Raw genomic sequence first — 15179 nt, 5'->3', positions numbered from 1 at the left:
CGTACTGATTTTTGTTCAGCCACAGCGTCTTTTTTCCCTGATAAATGAAATGATGTAGAAACGTGTGTAGTGGGAGAACCCATATTGCTCTCTGTAGTGTGGAAGTGAAAAACGTGAATTATGCACAGGGGTAAAACTTTCCATGAGCAGTCTTGGATACTCGCTTCATGATGGCTTCTTCTGTAATCTCAGAGCATTTCCAGATAGCTCAATTTGCTGACTAGCTTAATTACTTTCTGAAGTGCCTGGCACTTCTTCTCTTTGGTGACTCGTTTAGTAAGCTATAATGGCAGGTATGGTACATTTTTGTGCCTTCAAAGATGGGAGTTATAGCTTCGGCCCAGAGATTAATAGTTAACAATGGAAGCAGAATTCATACCATTCGTAGTGAGTTTTGGCTATGACCAACTCACAAACTATGTGAAAAAACAAACATCTTTCCATAGCTGTCAGAGGGGGAAATATTTTATCATGTCTTTATTTTGGAGACTCTAACTTGATTATATTACGTGGGAAAAAAATGTCAAGTTATTTTCTTTGCGGCTTTGTGATGTGTGGTCCTCCTTTCCATCCTTTATCTCCCACCTAGGGGCTGATATTTATGTTTGGCTGGGTCCCAGGATGGGAAGAAAATATATTTTTTAAAGATTTTATTTATTTATTTGACAGAGATACAGTGAGAGAGGGAACACAAGCAGGGGGAGTGGGAGAGGGAGAAGCAGGCCCCCCACTGAGCAGGGAGCCCGATCCCAGGACCCTAGGATCATGACCCGAGCCGAAGGCAGACGCCCAATGACTGAGCCACCCAGGCGCCCAGGGAAGAAAATATTTTGGCGAAAGGAAAAGATAAGATTGCTTTGAACTGTTATGATTATGAGTATTCATTTTACCCAGTGATAGTACAGAGAAACTTCCTCGCTTAATGTTTGTACCCCATTAACATTCTGTCAGAATTCATTTTTAAGAGTCTACCCTGAGGCCCATAAAGAAATAATGCCACTTCATAACTGTTTCTGACAATCACATTAAAAAATGTGTTCCTGGAATGCATTATATGTGTACTCATATAAACATTTATCTTTGTACATTTATGGTAATGTAAATATTTAAGTCTGAGAGCTTAAAAACTTTTATTTGCTTATTTGCATACATGTTTTTCAACATCTAGCAGTGCCAACCGTATTTGCCAAATAAGCATCAGCCATAAATTCATGCTTTGGCACATTTCATATAATAACTCTTCTAAATTGCTCCATGGTGAAGCATCATGAGATTAGCATTTGCTTCATGAGAGAGATTTGTTGTTGTTTTTAACTGTAATGATGTGCTGTTTAAGTGGAACAGGTGCTGGGCTCTAGCTGTTTGTATTGAAAACTGCCAAATCATACTCTTTTGTTGGTTGGGTTGTTTAAGTAATTTAGGAACCAGACTGTGGCCCCTGGCATGCCAAGAGTGAGTTCAAGGTTCCCTATCACTGCTGCAAATCCCTATTTTCATTCTAAGAGGCAGGTGTGTGTGATGAGCTGTACTTTCTCATTGCTATTCTCTCTGTAATTCCTATTCCTCACCACCACCACAGTCCTTTCATTACTAGAGCTCTTTAGAAAGTCTAGGCTCCTTCACTGCTGATTTGTTTTCCTTGTAGAACTAGAAATTCTAGGAACTTTCAGGGCAGGAATAGATCATATTTATTTGACAAATATTTTGATTGCCTTTTAAGTGGTAGGCATGGTAGGCCCTGAGTGTAATATAGAATGATGTTCTTTCTTGAAAGCAGTGTACAGGGAGGAGGAGAAGATAGTTGATAACTGATAATTAACAATGTGTTGTGATCTATGACACAGGTGTAAGTAGATTCCTATGGGTGGAAGCACCACCTGTCTGAGAATTGGAGTGGGGTAGGTGGGAGTAGTTGACTCAGACTTGGAGTAGTTGGGGAGGGGGAGTCGACTCAGGTAGGTGGGGTAGTTGACTCAGACTTGGGGTCTTGGGGAAGGGGAGTCCTGAAATGCATCCTTGTGGGTTACCTGAGCTAATCTTCAAGAGTAGGACTTAACTAGGTGCAGAAAAAGGGAAAGGACATTTTATTTTAATTTTATTTATTTATTTTTGATAAAAGACCAGTTTATTTTGCTCCTTAACCCATCCGGCCTCCCCCTTCCCTTAACCCTGTCACCTAGAGATATGGGAAAGAACATTTTAGACTAGCACTGTCCTATAAAAATATAATGTGAGCCACAAATATGTCATATATATGCTTGAATTTTCTAGTAGATGCATTTAAAAAAGTGAAATTCATTTTAATAATATATTATTTAACCTGATATAGCTAAAATATTATTTCAACATGTAATCAATATTTTGTAAATATTGAAATATTTGATATTCTTCTCATACTGAGTCTTCAGAGTCTGGTATGTATTTTAAATTTAAAGCACATCTCAATTTAGACTGGTCAAATTCAAGTAATCAGTAGCCACAGGTGGACAGCACAGTTTTCGAACTGGGGCCAGTGAAGTGGTAAGAAGCCAAATCATTGAAAGCCTTATCAGCCAAGTTAAGGAGCTTTGACTTTATCCTGAAGGCTGTGAGGATTTAGTGGGGAAAAATGCTGTGATGGAATCAGGTTTGTGTTTTAGATCTACCATGTTGACAGTCAAGTGAATGCTGGTTTAGAGAAGGGCAAAACTGGAAGCAAGATCAGTTAGGAAGCAGTTCTTGGTGAGAAAGGATGAGGGATAAAAAGGCGGGGTGGATGTATAAGAGATTGAGGAAGTATTATTATCAACAGTACAGGGTAAATAATCAGATTACGGAGTTGAGCAAGGCTGAAGATTTAGGTTGTGAGCTACCGTATGGGGCAGGCAACTGAAGAGAAGCCAACCATCTGTGCCAGACAGACCAAAGATGAAAAAAGGAAACAGAGATTTGTCTCAGAAGCTGAGGGAGGAGAGAGTATTTCTTTCTTTTTTTTTTTTTTAAGATTTTAAAAATTTATTTATTGAGAGAGATAGTGATAGAGAGCATGAGAGGGGGAGAGTCAGAGGGAGAAGCAGACTCCCTGCTGAGCAGGGAGCCCGATGTGGGACTCGATCCCGGGACTCCAGGATCATGACCTGAGCTGAAGGCAGTCGCTTAACCAACTGAGCCACCCAGGCTCCCGAGAGTATTTCAAGGACTAAGAGTGGTCAACACTGTACCTGCCATGAAGAGGCCAAATAAGATAAGGACTGATTAAGATGTCATTTGTAACTTTAGCTAGTGCAGGTAGCTACATTGTAATGCATTTAGGGAGTTAATAGTGAACGGCAGAAGCTTATACAGTGCTTCTGTATATAAGCTAATTCAGAGCTATTACAGTGTTTTCAACAAAGAACTGAAAAAAAGAGTATAGGTGGAGGGAGATGCAAGGGATTTAGAGAAGTTTACTTCCTCCCCCTTTTAAATTAAGAGGATTTGGGGCACATTTATATGGGATTGAAAAGAACCAAAGTTGGGGAGAGATGGGCAGGGAGAGAGGGGGAGAAAGGTGATTGATGGACTCAAAGATTTGGGAAAAGTTTTCAATTAGCAATAATCGCACCTCGGATGAAGATTTGGAAGCAATAGGAGGGGATGGGATCCAAGGCATAGGTAGAGAAATTAGCCTTGGGTAGGAGGTGATTTTCCATTCTAGTGAACAGAAAGGAAGGAGGTGAAGTTGGAGATAAAGTTTATAACTGACAGGGCAGGAAGGAGAATGAGTTGATAACATGTATCATTTTTTTTTAAAGATTTTATTTATTTATTTGAGAGAGAGAGAATGAGACAAAGAGCATGAGAGGGAGGAGGGTCAGAGGGAGAAGCAGACTCCCTGCCGAGCAGGAAGCCTGATGCGGGACTCGATCCCGGGACTCCAGGATCATGACCTGAGCCGAAGGCAGTCGCTTAACCAACTGAGCCACCCAGGCGCCCAACATGTATCATTTTTGAATACCTGCTAAGAGAGAAGGAGAATGTGGTGGAATAGGAGTTCTTAAAAAGAATATGTGAGTTTATAACAACTTCCAAGGGAATGAGAGAGAGAGAGAGACATGGAGGGAGAGAGGGGCAGACGCTGAGAGACATGAGTAGGAAAATGAAGGATTGTTAGGCAGCATTGAAGGCCCATTTGAGATTGTACACCTTGGATTTGTAGGTCCGATATGCATGGTTGTTTGATTTTTTTTTTTTTTCTCCAGATGATCACTCTGTGTATAGCTGAAGAAACTATTTAATACTCCCAGGAGCTCATAAGGTAGGTACTGTTAATCTGCTTGATTATAAGATGAATAGCTGGGTTGCAAAAACTGGTAGTTCAGTTCCAGAACCCAGGCTGTTACCCAGGCTTTGCAGATGCCTGCTTGTTAGAGATCCCTGAAGGATAAGGAAATTATTGATATTGAGGATTGTGAGTGAATCAAAGAACTGTGGAGTCCAGGCTGGATCACAAACAGGAAGCCTGGAAAGGGTGATTCAATTAGGAGAAAACAAAGGGCATGAAAGGCTAGATAGATATTACTGTGAAGCTGAAGAGCTAGTGAGGAGGAAGCAATGATACTAGCTTTTATTTATGGAGTACCTACTATATGCTAGACACTTTACCACCTTATTTCTAACACTAACTCTACAATGTAAGTGTTACTAACTTTATAGTCTTTCCTTTGTCATTCTCCATCAGATGAAGAAACAGGATTAGAGAGGTTAAATAATCTGTCCAGAGACATACACTATCAAGTGATGAAACCATGATCCAAAGCCTATTCTTTTTTCTCCAAATCATATTCTTCTTCTTTTCCTAAAAGAGTTTTTATTTTTTAAGTAAGCTCGAACTCACAACCCCGAGATCAAGAGTCACATGCTCCATCCGCTGAGCCAGCCAGGCACCCCCAAATCATATTCTTCTTAAGGAGATAAGACAGAAAATGCAGTAGTGATGAAAAGTGGTTGAAAGACACTGGGATATTTAATTTAGGAGTTCAGAGGTGTGTCATTCATTTAACAAATGTTTATAGAGCATTTAGTACACGTGCCAGGCATTATTCTAGGTGCACAGGTTACAATAGCGAACCAAACACAAAAATCCTTGCCCTTATAAATCTTGCCTTCTAGAGAGGATGAGACAGACATTAAACAAAATGAGAGTTATTGTTATATTAGAAGGTAATAGATGAGTGCTGTAGAGAAAAATCAAGCAAGTAAGCAAGCAAGAGGGACAGGAATGTCACAGAGGCTGTGCACTTTTAAAGAGGATGTCTGGGAAGTACTTGATGAGAAGTGAGCAAAGACTTGAAAGAAGTAAGGGGCATACTAGGTAGAAGAAACATTTTGCATTGGCCCTGAAGCAGAGACCTGCTTGGCCAGTGTACCTGTACTGGACTGAATAGAAGAGAAGGTGGTAAGGTCAGAGAGATAGCTGAGTCCAGATCTCATAGAACCTGTAGGTCATTGTAAGCACTTGGATGTTTACTTTGTGCAATGGAAACTATTACAGGGTTTTGAGCAAAGGAGTGACATGATCAGATTTATGCTTTAAAAACTTCACTCCGGGTTACAGAATAAGATCAAGATGACCTGTTGGGAGGCTCTCCTAAAAAATCCAGTTGAGAGATAGTCTTGGACCAGGGAATTGAGAAGTGATTGGATCTGTTAGATTTACAGAAGAGTTGCACAGATAGTACATAGAGTTTCCTTATACCATGTTTCTTAATCTTCCCATTATTGACGTTTGTACTAGATAATCCTTTGTCGTGGGGGATTGCCCTGTACAGTAGGATGTTATGCAGCATCCCTGTCCTTTACGCACTAGATGCCAGTACCCTCTCCCCAGTTCTAACAATCAAAAATGTTTCCAGACATTGCCCAATGGCCCTTATGGGGCAAAATTGCTCCTATTAAGAACCACTACCATATACCCTTCACTGTGTTCCGCTAATGTTAACATCTTAAATAACCATGGTACATTTATCAAGCTAAGAAATTAACATTCATACAATACTTCAAACCCCTGATTTTATTTGTATTTTACCAGTTTTTCCACGAATATCCTTTTTCCATTCCATTATTTAAACAAGGATATTACATTTGCTTTTAGTTTTCGAGTCTCCTTTATCTCTTCTAATGTGTGACAGTTTCTTGGTCTTTTCTTTTATGACTTGATACTTTTAAAGAGTACTAGTTAGGTATTTTGTAGAATGTCCCTCAGTTTGGGTTTGTCTGATGTTTTCTTGTTAAGTGGTTATGGATATTGAGGGGAAGAATACCATAGCAGTGAAGTGCCCTTCTTATCATGTCATATAGGAGATACGTGAAACCAACATGACTTATCACAGGTGATCACTTTGTTAAGGTGTTTTCTGGCAAGTTTCTCCACTGGAAAGTTATTTTTCCCTTTCCATACTCTGTTCATTAGAAGCAGGTTGCTAAGTCCAGCCCAAACTCAAGTGGGGGAAGAATTAAACACCTACTTCCTGGAGGAGGAGAATCAAAGAATTTGTGACATATATTAAAACCACCACAGTAATTCGCAAATATTTGAGGGGGGAATACTTTGAAGCTTTGCCAGTATCCTGTTTCTGCTCACTAATTTTAGCATTCGTCAGTAGATCATGCTTGCAGTAATTATTGCTGTTGTGTTCTAAAAGTACTTCTTTATTTTCCTAATTTTTTCTTTATTTATTAATTGGAATTCTTTTGTAAGGAAGACTTGTCCTTTCTCCTCTGTTTTTCTTTCTACCTACATAGTCATTTATATCAATTCCAGTTCACGGATATTTATTTTATTCTTAAGGTTATAGTTCAGTGCTAGCATTATTTATTTTATTGACCAAATTATCCAGCTTTTGCCATTGGGATCTCTCTCTTTTTTTTTTTTTTAAAGATTTTATATATTTATTTGACAGAGAGAGACACAGCGAGAGCAGGGAGCCTGATGGGGGGCTGGATCCCAGGACTCTTGGGATCATGACCTGAGCCGAAGGCAGATGCTTAACAACTGAGCCACCCAGGTGCCCCAATTGGGATCTCTTTTAGGTTGATTCTGTGTCCTTTGCCATACTCCTACCCTTTGTTTGTGTATATATATGTATACTTCTCTATTCTCTGGTACTACTAGATCCTTCAGGCTCATCTTGTATTTTTCCTGCAATAGCCCTGGGCTCATTTTTTTCAAGAAGCTGTGGCTCTTTTTATCAGAGAATGGTATTTTGAGGCCAAGATCTGGATGTTATATGTGCTTGTTGCTACTGGAGTGTCATTGCTTCTAGGCACACTCAGGGACAGAGAGCTTGGAAATATATGTATGTATACTAATCTATGTATCCACACATATCTGCATTTATTTCTGTATATAAAAGTAGGCCTGCATTTACGCTTATGTCACTCCAGTTGGATATTTTTTTTTTTTTTAAGATTTTATTTATTTATTTGACAGAGAGAGACACAGCGAGAGAGGGAACACAAGCAGGGGGAGTGGGAGAGGGAGAAGCAGGCTTCCCGCCGAGCAGGGAGCCCGATGCGGGGCTTGATCCCAGGACCCTGTGATCATGACCTGAGCTGAAGGCAGACGCTTAAGGACTGAGCCACCCAGGCACCCCGAGTTGGATATGTTTTGATCCAACTATCTTTGTTGATGGATTGGATGTAGAATGTGAAGAGAGTGGTCAAGGATAACTCCAAGGTTTTTGGCTTGAGAACCGGAAGGATGGAGATGTCATTAACAGAGATGTGAAGACTGTGGGCAGAGCAGGTTTCTGGGAAGAGTTCAGGAATTCTTTTCCAGACTGGCTAAGTTTTTGAGATGTCTAATAGCTATGCTAATAGGGTTATCAAGTCAGCAGCTGAACAGATGAATCTGGAGTTCAGAGGAGAATGGTCCAGGTTGGATACATTTGAGTTGTCCGTATAGGTGAGATTGATGCCTTGTGATAGAGTGAGTGGTAATAGAGAGTGAATGGAGTGAATGGTGATAGAGAAGAAGCTCAAGGACTGAACCCTGGAGCATACCAGTCAGAGAGATGAAGAGCAGCAGTTCTGCAAAATGTTAAGGATTGGGATGTAGTTATAGGGTGGATTTCATATCCATCATTAATAAACACTTGTTATTTTCAAGGCACTGAGCTGTTTTGGGGGTTAACCTTGCTTCCTTCCTCCATAAATTTACAATCTAGGATGGGACAAATTACAGACTTAAAAAGAGTAGCAGTGGAAGGCAAATATCGAATAATAGTATGGATACGACATCCTGGAGAAGCTTGTCAGAGGACATGGACAAAAGAAGAGAGCAGGAAGTGTGCCAGCTACAGGTAAACATTAACGCAAGCATGTGTCAGTCAGGAAACTTGCCAGGGCTTCATGCACACAACTAGTAATTATCCACAAGCAGAAGCTCCTCCATATGTTGACCTTGGTTTCTTAGGTTGTTTCTGCTCTTGGTCACCTGCCATTATAAGGTTTTGGGTTGGTAATTGTACCTATGGTCGTTGGCTATCAATTAAGCCACTCAGTGAACTGGTTAGGTGGGTTTCTGCTGCACTTTACTTTTTAACTTTTGCCCTTTGCCACCTTTTCATAATCAGTAGGATTCAACTCAGGACTGCTTAAGATAAAATGTTTCCATGTAAAATCAAGCAGCAGTGGCCTTACCTTCTTCTGTGAACATGCTTATTTTTTGACTGCTTCTTAGATGGTCTTTGACATTCCCATTTATCATTTGGTTATTAAGGTCGTACCCAAAATACATTTATAGAACTTTAAAAGTAATTTAAACTTGTAAACTAGTAAACCGAGGTTTTAGTAAAATATTTTAATTTCATCTTCTTTGTACTAAAAATGGATATAGGCTTTCATTGCCTGCTGATAAGAGGTAGTATAGAGTGAGACAGATTAGTAGTACCTATCAAGTAATTATTTCTCAGTCACTCTTAAGGAATTGTGAGAAAAATAAGGGATTTATCTGTTTTATAGAATAGGGGGCAGAGAATTGCAGGAGTCCATTCTCAGTTATTCCACCAAATTGGTTGGCAAAGCTGTTATTCACTATATATGGGTGTGTTGTATTTATTAGTTGTGAGAAACTTGAGCATATGCGGAGTAGAAAGAGACTCTGTCACTATGTTTTATTAGCATGGTCCCTAGCACATAATGGATACTCAAACGATTGTTGCGTGAAGGAAGTACATAAGATACTTGAAGACATGAAGATATAAAGTAAGAAATGAAGAGTTACTTAGCTTGTTCAAGAGAAGTTAGGATACTAAAAACTTTAGTTGTCTAAATCAGAATTAGGGCAAAGTAAAATAAGTCTGTATGGTAACATCCTCATTTTAGACTAAGCCAGACAAATAATACTACTCTCTAAAAACATGATCACTGTTTTTCAGGTAGCCCATAATCCTACCTTCTGGTAGTAGAGTTCTTCTAGTTCAGGAGTCAAATTGCTTGAATTTGAATCCTGCTCAACTACATTCTAGATGTTTGACATTAAGTTTGTTTCTTGACTATTCTTCAGTTTCCTCATTTATAAAATGAATATTTCTACCTACTTTGTGAGGTTGTCAGGTGAAGTAATAGATAGCAAGCACATAGATGTTTTGATATGCAATAGTATTCAGTTAATTTTAACTGTTACTCTAAAATTGCTGAGAGGCTAGTATCTTAAAGTTTTTCATTTTCTAGAAAATCATGTATGCTGAGTAATAATTAAAGGGGAAAAAACCCTATGTGAAAAAGGGATAAAGGCTGATGGGAAGTATACTAATGTATTCATAGTGATGTGTCAGAACTCTGAATAATAAGTTTTCTACTTTTTGCTATCTCTATATTTTTCCTCTGGTAATTTGTTTGCCAGATTTTTGTTAAGTATTTAACTATAAGCCAGAAATGGGCTTTCAAGAGCATTTTACTTTTTGAGAGTCAGCATTGCATTATGGTTAAGAGCATGGATTCTAGACCTAGACTGCCTGGGATTGAATGTCATCTCTGCCACTTATTAGCTGTGTGATCTTGGGAAAGTTACTTTATTTCTCTATGCCTTAGTGTTCTCATCTGTAAAATGGGGATAATGATAGTACCTAAGTCAGAGGGTTTTTAATGAGCTAATATTTACAAAGTGCTTAAAATAATGCTTGGGGCATAGGAAGTATCATGTATTTGCTGATAAAATAAAGGATGGTAGAAACATTACATTTAAAAATTAATGAAAGATTTTAGCTTTCCAGTGTATTTATAGGCTAATCCACAGGTTTTCCTCTAACTCTCCTATCTCACCTTAATGAGCTTCTTTGGTTCCCTTGATGGTGGAGAAGCAGGAAAACTATTTTTCTCATAAATTCTTTGTATCACAGGATTCATTGTTTAAAGTTAGGATCTAACCCATCACCCTCCCATAATTTTCAAAGTAGGTTCAGTTACTTTTGTTACTACAAGGGAAGATGCCATGGTACACCTCTTAAATATTTTGGAATAGTGAGTTGAATATTTCAAAGGCTGAGAAACTGTTTTCTTCTTCCCAGGTGTGCAACAGTTTTTATAGATTTTATTTGGGTATGAAGTAGGAGTAATTGTGGGAGTTAGTGTGAAAGAAGACTTAAGGCATTGGAGAAGCAAGAAAAAAAGTATTTTCCCAATGCCAGTTCTCTCCTTGACTTGAAAATTCTTTTAGCAGCAATATCCCCAGACTGTTTTTCAGCATTTGCCTATTAAGGACTGGCTGTATTCACAATGTTAAACCTTACAACTGAATATTTCAGGTAGACTGACAGATCTTAATTCAGCTGCTTTTCCTGAAGTTAAAAGAAGTTGTTGGTTTCCAAATTCAGTGAGGAAGTTAGTATAATATAAAAGTGATGAGAGGTCCAGAAGAGAATCCTGTGGTTTGTAACCTTTTTTCTTCTATACAGTGTAAGAGCAAGTTTACTTTGTTTCTTTTTTAAGAATTTATTTATTTGTCAGAGAGAGAAAGAGAGAGCGAGCGTGCGTGCCCACAAGCAGGGGGAGCGGCAGGCAGAGGGAGAAGCAGGCTCCTCACTGAGAGGACCCTGGGATCATGACCTGAGCCAAAGGCAGAGGCTTAACTCACTGAGTCACCCAGGCGTCTCTGCTTTGTTTCTTTTTTTTAAGATTTTATTTATTTATTTATTTGAGAGAGAGAATGAGAGAGAGCACATGAGAGGGGGGAGGGTCAGAGGGAGAAGCAGACCCCCCGCTGAGCAAGGAGACCGATATGGGACTCGATCCCGGGACTCCAGGATCATGACCCGAGCCGAAGGCAGTCGCTTAACCAACTGAGCCACCCAGGCGCCCTCTGCTTTGTTTCTTAATATACTCCTTTCTGTACAAATGTAACTTGTGGAATGATAGCATCAGTAAAATACAAATGGCACTATCAGTAGCATAGAAATAATTTATAAATACAGTAGTTCCTAATTTAGGAAGCTGACCTTTTATTTTTTTAGATTTTTTAAAAAAATTTATTCATGAAACACAGAGAGACAGAGAGACAGAGAGAGAGAGAGAGGCTCCCCATGGAGCAGGGAGCCCAATGTGGGACTCGATCCCAGGATCCTAGGATCATGACCTGAGCTGAAGGCAGACGCTTAACTGACTGAGCCACCCAGGCGCCCGGGAGCTGAACTTTTATTAACTTAGATTTTACTTCACATGAATATTTTTATTAAAATATTTAATTTTATTAAACATATGCAAATAAAATTTGAATCCTATTATAAATGCAACTTGTAATTCTGTTGTCAGTTTTATATTCCAAAAATCTAACAAAAAATCTTGTCAATGAGAGAATTGTATCTTCAGGTGTTGTTCCCCCCCTTTTTTAAATTATTATGTTAATCACCATATATTACATCATTAGTTTTGATTAGTGTTCCATGATTTATTATTTGCGTATAACACCCAGTGCTCCATGCAGAACGTGCCCTCTTTAATACCCGTCACCAGGCTAACCCATCCTCCCACCCCCCTCCCCTCTAGAACCCTCAGTTTGTTTTTCAGAGTCCATCGTCTCTCATGGTTCGTCTCCCCCTCTGATTTCCTTCCCTTCATTCTTCCCTTCCTGCTATCTTCTTCTTCTTCTTTTTTTTAACATATAATGTATTATTTGTTTCAGAGGTGCAGATCTGTGATTCAACAGTATTGCACAATTCACAGCACTCACCATAGCACATACCCTCCCCAATGTCTATCACCCAGCCACCCCATCCCTCCCACCCCCCACCACTCCAGCAACCCTCAGTTTGTTTCCTGAGATTAAGAATTCCTCATATCAGTGAGATCATATGATACATGTCTTTCTCTGATTGACTTATTTCGCTCAGCGTAACACTCTCCAGTTCCATCCACGTCATTGCAAATGGCAAGATTTCATTCCTTTTGATGGCTGCATAATATTCCATTGTATATATATACCACATTTTCTTTATCCATTCATCTGTCAATGGACATCTTGGCTCTTTCCACAGTTTGGCTATTGTGGACATTGCTGCTATAAACATCGGGGTGCACGTACTCCTTCGGATCCCTACATTTGTATCTTTGGGGTAAATACCCAGTAGTGCAATTGCTGGATCGTATGGTAGCTCTATTTTCAACGTTTTGAAGAACCTCCATACTGTTTTCCAGAGTGGCTGCACCAGCTTGCATTCCCACCAACAGTGTAAGAGGGTTCCCCTTTCTCCGCATCCCCATAAAAGGCCAATATAGGGCTTTGTAGCTGCATGAAAACTGTCTTATCAGAAAATCTGCTATCCTACCATCCAGAGATAACCAGTACTGATAGTTTGGTGCCTTTCCCTCCATTTTTCTGTGTGTATATATATGTGCCTTTCACCCCATTTTTGTGCATATATGTATATATATTCCAGAATGCCTAATTGACATCATACTGTGTTACAGTCAGTATAGTAAGCTGGTGAGAGACACGTAGGAGCTGAGACCAGCCGAGGAGACAGACTCATGCTCACTTATAGGAGATACTTTGCTTTTGGAGGAATTGATATTTTTTTCTTTTTCATATTGTTAAAGTAAATTTGAATAACTTAATGCACGTTTGAAGCAGCTCCACTTTTTAATAATCTCCTATCCTGATTTTTTTCTGATAATGGATTATGGACATTTTCCTATGTCAAATCTTACCTCTTCACACCCCATGCTCACTTTCTGATAAAGGACTGACAACAATATAGGGTATGATAGTTGAATAGGCCCTTGATAGTCTCAAAGACTATATCTCAAATCTCTTGGGCATATCTATTAAGGACTGGTGCTGTTTGATAGAAATAATGCATGCCACAAATGTAATTTCAGATTTTCTAGTAGCCACGTTTTTAAGAGTACAAAGAAACAGGTAAAATTAAATTTAATGATACATTTTATTTAGTATAACTAAAATAGCATCGTAACATATACTCAATATAATAAATTATTGAGATTTTTTTTTTTAAGATTTTTTAATTTATTTATTTGACAGAGCGAGACACAGCAAGAGAGGGAACACAAGCAGGGGGAGTGGGAGAGGGAGAAGCAGGCCTCCCGCAGAGCAGGGACCCCGATGCGGGGCTTGATCCCAGGACCCCGGGAGCATGACCTGAGCTGAAGGCAGACGCCCAATGACTGAGCCACCCAGGTGCCCCATTGAGATGTTTCGCAATTTTTTTTTCCATGCCAAGTCTTCAAAATCTGATGTATGTTTTCTACTTACAGCACATCTCAATTCAGACTAATCACATTTCAAGTGCTCAAGAGTCACAGGTGACTAGTATTAGCACAGTCCTGGAGCATATAATTTCTCCCATAAAATACAACAAAATAGCACTTTTCAGGTACTTTGGAGCGGGTTAGTATGAGAAGAAAACTACAAAGCCAGGTTGCACTGGGGATGCTGAGCCCTCATTTTGGTGTCTTATGGAATTTTAAAACTTTGCCTCAATATGACTTATTCCTGTATTTATGGACCTTCATGTCACAGAAGAATGTTAAATTTGTAGTCACATAAAGGTTTACTGTGCATACTTACCTGTAGCCATTCTCAAATAGTCAATAAGATCAATTCCATATTCCAAGGATTTTGGATAACTTAAGAGTTTACAAGTACACTTCATGGTTTAAGACCTGAGGACAAATGTATCCTTCCTTGTAGAGAGTGCTTTTATGAAGTGAGTAACAAACACATATGCACATGTACTTACATATACATATGCATATACAAAGTATGTGTATTACATACACACATGCACACACATTTGTCATAATCCTCATCATTACTCTGAAGAAACAGTAGCAATTAAAATCAGTCTTTTCTTTTTCAAATGAATTTGTGGCATGATTAGAAAGACGTGGCATGATCAGGAAGATCCCTAAGATTAGTGAATATATAATATATAATATATAACAGAAGAGTAAAGAACAAGTTTTGCTTTTAATTTAGCTTGTGATCATGTGAAAAATTCCTTAATATCTCTAAGCTTTATTTTGTTCTATAGGATGGAGATAATCCTGCCTTTTTCTTAATATGATTTTGATTATCAAATGAATGGAGACTAAAGGAACATGCCTTATTCATCTTTATGTCCCCAGGACTTAGTATAGGGTTTGACACACTGGCATCCAATAAATACTGTATTCAAAGTCTGAATATATGTAAAAGAACTTTCTAATCTGAGGGTGCTGCAAATGGAAGCCATTATGTTTACTTGGTTTGTACTATTTCTTCTTTTTTAATTTCTTGACTGGAATATGAGAAGTGTAATAATATTTCCCCATATACTCAATAAATAGGATTGCGTGTTGTGGTTGTATTTTTACTAACCATTATTATTTTATTCGCCAGATTTTGTCTGTAAATAAGTATATCTCTAAATACATTATAATTATCTTGTTTTAAAAGATGTCTAGCACTTAAATATCTTGACCTGTTTAGCATAAACAGTTAATTTTTTTGTTGTTACTATGAGATAGGACTGTTTTCTCTGTAGTCCATCTTTACCAGCTTAAAAATCAGCCTGAGACACTAAAGCATGCTTATTGGATGCCAAAATTGTTGAGGCAAAGTAGCAATATTTTAATTACCATACTGTGGTCTGGTAATCAGAAAATGTCCCCAGTAAGAATGGCTTTCTTATTTATATAATGATGGGAGGAACTCCATCTTT

General features: G+C 38.6%; 1 protein-coding gene across 45 annotated transcripts in view; it reads left to right on the top strand.

Annotated features, from left to right (window-relative positions):
- The window catches only part of PEAK1 (pseudopodium enriched atypical kinase 1), a 320078-nt gene that overhangs the window by 1281 nt on the left and 303618 nt on the right, over window positions 1-15179 (top strand). For 21 of the 45 annotated variants that reach the window (XM_054513405.2, XM_064570099.1, XM_064570107.1 and 18 more), the window contains exon 2: window positions 4221-4276. The exons of 10 other annotated variants lie outside the window; for them this stretch is intronic. The gene's annotated coding sequence lies outside the window, so the exon portion shown is untranslated. Of the gene's footprint in view, window positions 1-4220; window positions 4277-8186; window positions 8322-15179 lie in introns of all 45 variants that reach the window. 14 more of the 45 variants (XM_054513404.2, XM_064570104.1, XM_045899624.3 and 11 more) reach the window with 1 other exon arrangement.

Source organism: Mirounga angustirostris, unplaced genomic scaffold (genome assembly GCF_029215605.1).
Source record: "Mirounga angustirostris isolate CCGP_5_RB_7025 unplaced genomic scaffold, mMirAng1.0.hap1 SCAF_9, whole genome shotgun sequence".
In the NCBI taxonomy this organism is placed as follows: Eukaryota; Metazoa; Chordata; class Mammalia; order Carnivora; family Phocidae; genus Mirounga; species Mirounga angustirostris.
Note: the sequence above shows the minus strand (reverse complement) of the source record. Positions and strands in the feature narration are given on the sequence as shown.